Below are 9,023 nucleotides of genomic sequence, written 5' to 3'. Positions count from 1 at the left end.
TGTGTGAGTTCATATGTATGGGCGAGCGAGCGCATGTTTCTATGTAAGTATGGGACCGTGCGTGTGTATGTGTATGAGTAAACAAGCATATGCGGTGCGTAGAGTGATGTGTACATAACCAGAAAAATATATAAGCAAATGAGTGGAAATCTCCCCAGACAAAATAAAATATGCTTCAACACACGAATTCACATAAAGAATCTTGCAAACCAAATACAAGAATACAAGAACTATATGTGTGTGTTTGTGTGTGTGTTTGTGTTTGTGTGTGTGTTTGTGTTTGTGTGTGTGCGTGTATTCTTTTATTCTTTTACTTGTTTCAGTCATTTGATTCCCACCATGCTAGGTTTTAATCGAAGAAATCGACCCAGGACTTATTCTTTGAATGCCTAGTGCTTATTGTATCATTTTTGCCGAACCGTTAGGTTACGAGGGCGAAAACACACCAACATCAGTTGTCAATCGATGATGGGGGACAAACACAGACATAAAAACAAACACATCAACACTTACATATATATATATATATAGTCAAAATAAGCAACAAGGATATCCAAAGTTAATGCAGTACAAACGTTTCATGCGACTCCATTTAATTAAGCAATGTGAACATTACAACAAATATAAAATGCAGAGCAATCATCAGCTGCACAAAGATATAGAAATTTACTGAAATTATATTTCAGCAGAAGGACATATTTTTATAACTACATTTAAACTCTCCAAGTAGAAAGGAAGAATACAAAAAAACAATTTGACTTAGCCAGACCTACAGGCTAGTAAATCAAAGAAATTAGTATCATCGCAAATACACAAAGCAATAAAATAATAGATACTAAGCAAAATTTAGTTTTGATTTCAATTTGTAACCATTTTGAAACATGAAAATATTCCTTAGAAAAGACGAAATAACAAAAAATCTCTATCTCGATGATACGTCCTAGACTGTGCATCCATGATCCCTATAATGGGAATTTTAAATTATTCCTTAAAGTTTTCATCGCTGCAAATATTAATTCCAAATTTTGGTACAAGGCCAGGAGTTTTGGGGGTGGGCTAGGTCGATTAAACCAACTGATACTTATTTTATTGAACCCGAAAAGATGAAAGGAAAAGTCGACCTCGGCAGAATTTCAATTTAGTAAGTAAAGACGGAGTAAATGCTGCTAAGCATTTGACCCGACATGCTAACGGTTCTGCCAGCTCACCGCCTTCATGATTGCAAAGCAAAAAAGTGCATTTGGCCGCTGAGGAAATCTAAACAAATGACTGAAACTAGTTCAGCTAGTCTCTCTTTATGACAACGAAAATATTTCATATAACATGGTGCTTACACCAGTCTATACAGTATAGGCTAATCAATAGATATTAGCCAATAATAGAGAAAATAAAATATTAATATTCGTAGGTTTGGATGTGTAGTACGACGTTTGCATCCTAACCATATGGCTCCTGGTTCAGTCTTGTGGTGTGGCACCTTGCACAAATGCCTTCTACTCTAGCCACACGCCGGCCAAAGCCTTCTGAGTAGATTAGGAAAACGGAAACTGAAAGAATCTTGCTGTATATGTACATAGCTTACGTAATTTTGATATATTTTTAAATATATTTTATAAGTGAAAGTGTATTGTTTGTCGGCCGGTTTCGCTTTCGTTGATCATGACATTGAAATTATTGTAATTTTGTATTTTCTTAAGGGGATTTTAGTCCATGTTCTTGGAAGGAAGTTTGTGAATGAATCAACAAGTAGAAACATCTAAGGGGCGGTAATTGGTGATCGTTATTATTCGGGACAGGGGAGGCAGTTGCTCATTTTTGTGAGGGTAATAAATAATTATACAAAAACTCAAAAGTTAAAGTAGTGAGATGAAATATGTACAGTGATGGGTTAGGGTTAAGTTGGTTATGCGCTAATATTTAGGTGTGTTGTGTATTTTTCGATAAATAAATTTTCTTTATTTAAATGTTCTTGGACAGAAATTGTTTCTTTGCACTAGTAGACGGGGTAAACTGTGACGTTTGGTTGGATATTACCTGTAAATCTCTGTATGTGTTCATTCAACGGAATCTGTCTGTACTGTGGGAAACGGATCTGTTCCTTATGTAGTGTGGTTCTCCGACTAAGAGCCATACTTTTCCGTGCTATATAGTTATGTCCACAACCTGAAAAATGTTATAACATATAGATTCTCGGAAACATAAGTGAAGTTAGTTTTAATTGTGACTCTCTCCTTGCCTGAATAGGAATTCCGAGCCTTCCGGTAGGTTGGGCATATTCTGCAGTTTGGACATCCATATTTTTTAACCATTGGTTTCGTGGTTGTTGTGTAAAGCTTCGCATTTGTCAGAAGTCTTTTCAGCGATTTGACTTGCTTTTTGCATTTGACGAATTTATGTTCTTTTCAGAATGTTGTTCATTTTTGGATCCCTGGTGAGCATAGGTAGATTTTGTACAATAGTGTTGTATGCCTCATTCTTCCTAGGGTTGTGAGTTGATATATACGGTAGTATTTTCAGATGTAGTGCAGTGTTACGTTTAGCTTCCCTTCGTGATTTAAAGCCTCATTTCTTGGCACCTTTAATTCCATCATCTACAACTGAGAGTGGATATTGTGTCTCAGTTAGTGTTGTTCTGAGGTCTTGAAGACGGTGGTCCCGAGTATTTCCATCAGACACTATTGTGCAAATCCTTTTCCCTAAATTATATGTCTGTGTGTGTCTTTGTCTTCAATAACTGCTTGACAACTAGTATCGGTTTGTTTACGTCACTGTAATTTTATTAAAGACCTTTTAAGGCGGCGCCCGACATAAAAAATAAAAGATAGCTTATAAAATAGGGTATCTGCCCCCGAAAGATGATGCTGTTTGTACTATACTGTACAACATATGTTTATAGATCTTAGTCAACGTAGTTTAATACCAGATATATATAAAAACTTTTGTTAATATAAAATATCTTGGACAGAAGAAAGAATTCTGCCTGACTTGTTTCAACCCAATGTTGTAATTTTATCATCGACTGCATTGTTTCTATATATGTTTACGGTCACATTCAACCAACTACTAATTCCTGAATAAATCTAAATATTCCTGAAATAAACCTACAGCTGAATAAGTGATAACGAGAATTGATTCACTGAAATATGTATGAAGTGGATAGGAAAATGAGGATTAGTATTTTTCATACTTATTGTTTTGTAGTTCGGAATGAAATCAATTCGTAATTACATTTTCAATATTTGTAATGATAAAGGCGGTGAGATGGCAGAATCGTTAGCACGCCGGGCAAAATGCTTAGCGGCATTTCGTCTGTCTTTATGCTTTGAGTTCAAATTCCGCCGAGGTAGACTACGCCATTCATCCCTTTAGGAGTCAGTAAAATAAGTTAAGCACGGGGATCGATGTAATCGACTTACCCGCACCCCCCGAACTTGTTGGCCTTGTGCCAAAATTTGAAATCAATATTTGTAATCAATGTTTGTAGTGATGAAAGCGGTAAACTGGCAGAGTCGTTAGCATGTCGGGCAAAATGCCTTGCGGTATTTAATCTGTCTTTAGTACTAAGTTCAAATTTTGCCTAGGTCGAATTTGCCTTTCATCCTTCCGGGGTCGATAAAATAAATACCAATTGGTTTAATCGACTTAGTCCAGCACCCCAAAACTGCATGCCTTGTACTAAAATTTGAAATCAATATTTGCAGTAATGAAAACTTAAAGGAATAATCTTTAATTTCCATACTAGTGATCATGAATGCACAGGGTAGGAGATATAGAGATAGAAAGGAACATTTTCATGGAAACGAAAGGTAGAATTTTCTCAAATTGAAATCAAAACTAAATTTTGCTTAGAATCTAATATTTTACTGCGTTGTGTATTTACGACACATTTCTCTTAAGGATTTTGAAGGTGATGACGATAATTCGAATAAAACTTGTTTCAAGAGATACTTAAATGCTATTTTTCCTGCTGGTTTAGTTACATTGATTTCTATTGTGCGTCCTTTTTGTTGTTTTGTTTTTTTCTATTTTTCTTTTAACCTTATAATTCATTCGGTATACTTACTTTATATAAACCAATTTCAGAGGTTGTCTCTATTTCTCACTGTCACTCCCTTCTCTTTTTTCTCTCTCTCTCTTTCTCCCTCTCTCTCTCTCTCTCTCTCTCTCTCTCTCTCTCTCTCTCTCTCTCTCTCTCTCTCTCTCTCTCTCTCAAATCATGGTGGGCGTTTTATTTTATCATGGGTGAAAAAACTTTTGAGGCATAGTTTATACTGGATTTTAATCGCACACACAATTTTTTCGCATTTACATTCTAAATTCTCTGTCTCTTAAATTTGTAATATGGTTGCATTGGTAGAACAGAGCTTTATATTACATGCCTTCCATATTTCCAAGGTTGCTGAAATAAATACCAGTTAAATACTAGTCTTTGCGTTCCTGTGTATAATCGATCAAAATGTTTAACTTCGCGCCAATGTACGAAATTGACATGTTTAACCATTGAAATTTCTGATATAGTTATCACTTTGAACCATGCACGTAGTGAGTTCTGGAGTATAGGCGATAAGCTTCAGGCCGTTTATATCCACTAGCTGGTTTCGACCACATTAATGCGCCTAAGAAAGGCATATGAGACAAACTTTGCTGGGCACTTTTTAAAAATATGAAGCTCTGTTCTCATCTACTTGAATCTGCATTAATTACTGTATTATTTAGTCAATTTATTTCTTTGTACTTACTTTAAAAAATATTTCCAAATTCTCTAAATTCACTTTGTTACCCTGAATTAACTTTTTTGCTTACTACTTCCTTGGCAGAAATATTTCAATTAATCAGCTAGTCATTAAAGTAGGAGAAATGAAGACTATAATGCTTGTCTACTACAATGATAGCTCGTAAACTGAAGCAAGCAGGATTGCTTCCTCCTGAAATATTCAGCTCTGCATTTCAATCTACTGAAACATATGTTATAGAGTATTTGTACTGACTAAGCTACAATTAAAAGGCTCTGATTGATATAGTAATGGAGTGTCAACTCATAGATTTTGGGCTAAATACAAATGAATTTCTCTGCGCATTTTCGATATGAGATTTCAAAGTTTCTTTCTCCGCTGTCTCTCTTTTTAAAATCATGGCATATAGTTTCCAAGGTTTTTCTTTCTCAAAGATAAAAGCAGTATTGAGATGTAACATGCAGAGCATTTTCTTTGCACACTTCTCCTCATCTACGTGATTTATATATATATATATATATATATATATATATATATATATGTATGTATATATTATGATATTGATTATATCTAAAAGATGTTTTATTTTCATTTACATTTGAATCTAGCTGCTTTAGGTAGGAAGAATTCATGCCATCAAGTAGTATCCAAGATTATTAGTTGCTTCGGTTCTGAACTGTAACACGCTCCCATTAGTGAGTCAGTAGTGGTGGCCAAATCATTGCCCATCAATCTCCTCTGGAATTCCAGCTTAACTTCCCTCTTTTGTTCTATAACCAGCAAAGCGTTCTTTCTATTGCCTATCCCATCATGCGGACATCTGTCTTTTGCTGTCTTCTTATTCCAGTAGCTGCAAACATTCTTCATATGGATTGAGACAACCTTGAGTAGTAAAAGCCATGACTGCCATCCTATCTCCTTGCAATTCTGCAAAAGGTTCTAATACTGGGATCGCTTTTTTTCAATGGCTTGATCGCACCTTTCTTTCCACAGGATTGTAAGCTGGATCAAGATCGTTCTTTTTTTTTGCCTTTTCAGGCAAGAAAACCTCATCTGTCTTCACTGTTGTCTAGACGACCTGGGGAATCTACAATCTTACCCCCGATCTGTTTTCATATTCCATTATTGGCTTCAAGTAGTAGACTGCTTTTTCTTTTGCGGTCATCATTGGTTTTTCTTTTCTCCTCTCACAAACTTGATTGCTGGCGTTATTTTCCCCTGTTGTCGGTATTTCTTGTGTCTTTCTTGCTTTTGTGAACGAATATTGCAAGCACCTTGTCATAGAGTCACTTGCATTCCACTTGAGTGAGCCTGTTTTGCACCCTGATAAGATAATTACAAAGTGCACTTTTCTCCACAGAGCTGACACTGCTGATCACCTTCATAGCTAATCTATGCAGCTTTATTGGCACTGAGGGATTGTCATACACTGCTCGCAACAGGAAAGAGATACGTAAAGGTCCTAGTTTCCACAGGTCAGTCCAGGTTATCTTTTTGTGGAGAGGTTCTATTTTGTCCAGGCTCTCTGAGATACCATCGTTACAGCTCTTGAGCTTCTTTTCTTTTCTCTGATGCAGTACTTCTGCCTGGGTTATGGCTCTCCTTTCTTTGGTACCTCTCTTCTTCCATTGCTGGAAATAGAAAAAAACCGAAAACCTGCCAGCCAGTGCACGTAATTCCAAAGATGTCGTTTTCAGTTTATGCAACTGTAGTGCTGGCTACTCATTTTTAGTGATATCTGCATGTCACTCAATTTTTAGTGATATCTGCATGTCTGGCATGCTCATTGTGGGCGTCTCTGTACATCATTAAAGCTCTATATTTTGCGACCTTGAATTCATCCATGACGAATGACAGGGTAAGTTGGAGCTGTCCAGATATTATGTACAGGCCTAATGAAGCATGAAGGGATACCCAAGTATCTTCGGAGTACTTGTATATCTTCCTCTCCACCTCTTCTATCCATGTCATTAGAATGTCATACATAGTCAACAACCATATGGGACTTAGAGGCAGTCTGTGGTAGAGGTCCATGCTTTGAATCTTCCCAGAAGCGATGACTTTTCATTCCTTCTCAGCCACTCCTCTGCTTCTAAATATTGGCGACATTGCTTCTGTTAATGTGTGAATAATCAGATCACTTTCGAAGGTATTTGATCGTATTTTCCTACATCAATAGAATAACCTCTCCTTAAATTTGCTGCTTGATCTTGTTTGTTAATTTTCCTTTCCTGATCACCATATTCCTATATTTCTTAGGCTTAAGCTTTAACCTGTCACGTATCACTGTTTATTCAGTTGAAGTCATCATTCGTTTCACCTCCACATGGGTTGTGTTTGTCACTGTAAGATCGTCCACAGACCCTTTCATTGGCTGTTGGCAGATCAATCTTATTCTGGTCCCTGTATTTATTTTTATCAGCAAATGCCATAAATACGGTCAATATATGTGTATAACACTCATTAATTTAGCCAGGTATCGGAAATTGACAGTCACCAGATCAGTTAGAAACGTTTGGTTTAATCGGTAAGTGTCCTCACCAAAGACAACTCCACGTCTCTGCTGCTTAGCAACATACAAACAAGGGCGAAGCTCTAGCCGTCTAAATCTCTTGAGCTTTCCAAACAACTTTTCTGATTTCAGTAGAACTTTACATCTAATGCACTTTACTAACACCACAACTTTGCTGGTAATCTTCATACAACCAGACCCTAATTTTGAAAATTTAAGTTTATATTTTACGCTTGTACATATTAGTTTGCGGCTGTGTAGTTAACACATCCGAACCATTAACGTGACTAGTACTTACTCTATCAAGCGCAGAGGGATGAAAATCGAAGGCGGCTACGTTCGACACTACTTAAACTAAGAATGGGACAAAATGCCGGAAGCTTCTATTGTTTCTCTCATTCAGCCACCTTTACCAATTTAAGTGACAGTCGTTGACAATAAACAGACCAGTCCACAATTTTTCTTTTTCCAGCGAAATCTTTTGGTACTAGTGCTTATTCAGTTGCTGATGCTGCATTGTATTTCCATATATCTGGATGGAAACTGTGAGAAGGACTTGTATTAAAGCCTAAATATTATTTTGGCTGGAATTCACTATTGGATATATCACAGACTACACATAGAAAACAAAACAGTGGAGAGTGGTTATAAAATATTTAGTTACACTATCTTGTGCACGTCTCATTGACAAAGGGTTATTATTAGTTATATAATGGAAATTATATAATCAGATCACATTGTCAAATTTGCCATAACTCTCATTCGTAATTTCACTGGGATGGTGACAGCGTTTCTATTACTAAATTATGAATGCAAGTTACACATCTCAGAAGATCTGTCAATGCAAATTGGTTGTAGAAATTACAATATAATTATTTTGTTAATGAAACGCAAAGTGGTGTAAGTAAATATATTATAAACTATCTCGCATCTTTTGTTTTGTTATATATATATATATATATATATATATATATATATATGGGTGTATGAGTGCGTGTGTGTGTGTGTGTGTGTGTATATATCAAACTCTTAATTATAGAAATATTATTAAGTGTTCTTCATTTTCCGTTCCTGCCTATTTATACATTTCAAGTTATGTATTTTTACATGCTGAGCTTTTAGGCCAAAGAAAGAGATCGACATCAATGCCATTTTCTTACTGTTCCAGTTTTAAAGCAAGACTTGTCTTATGGTTTAATGGCGGAAACGACACTCTGAAGAAAGCTGCATTACGAAAAGCTTCGTATTTAATAAAATTATAAAACATATTCTAAGCGTCTCTCATTTTTTTTTAATCCTAGTAATTCTGACTCTTCAGCAATGCTGTTTGAGGGAATTATTAATTTCTCTTAATTACTAAAGTACATTATTTGAAATATGTAGTTTGATGTTTTGATGAACTAACATATATTTTATAAAATTCATTGAGACAGAGTAAAAAAAATCTAAATCATGGTTATGTAGATAAAAGCAATGTGATATGAAGTACCAATACAACAGCTTAAAAAATTTAACTCACCAATGTAGGAACAGGAACAGAAGCTGAAATTCCTAACCATTTAACCACTTGTATTCATTATACAAAACATAATTAATTAATTTCAAGAGAAGTGAGAGATAAAAGTATTTACTCCATATATTTATGATTGTTTCGTATTCTGTTTTCAGTTATATTATCACCCCTAAAGCGCCGGACATACATATAAATATACATACAGATCTATGGACATACGTGTAGTGTAGAACAATGAATAAGATTTCCCATAAGAACATTTTAT

The 9,023-nt window shown here is 35.5% G+C and overlaps 1 protein-coding gene across 3 annotated transcripts in view; it reads left to right on the top strand.

Moving 5' to 3' along the window:
• The window catches only part of LOC106873143 (carbonic anhydrase 2), a 35,258-nt gene extending 26,745 nt beyond the window's left edge, over positions 1 to 8,513 (top strand). The window contains exons 10-11 of one of the 3 annotated variants that reach the window (XR_016242084.1): positions 6,094 to 6,208; positions 8,414 to 8,513. The gene's annotated coding sequence lies outside the window, so the exon portion shown is untranslated. Of the gene's footprint in view, positions 1 to 6,093 lie in introns of all 3 variants that reach the window. The other 2 variants (XM_089353156.1, XM_089353166.1) reach the window with 2 other exon arrangements.
• The last annotated feature ends 510 nt before the right edge of the window (positions 8,514 to 9,023 follow it).

The sequence above is a fragment of the Octopus bimaculoides genome, chromosome 1, assembly GCF_046866305.1.
Source record: "Octopus bimaculoides isolate indiv1 chromosome 1, ASM4686630v1, whole genome shotgun sequence".
Taxonomy (NCBI): Eukaryota; Metazoa; Mollusca; class Cephalopoda; order Octopoda; family Octopodidae; genus Octopus; species Octopus bimaculoides.
The sequence above is the reverse complement of the archived record's forward strand: the minus strand, read 5'-3'. Positions and strand labels throughout refer to the sequence as shown.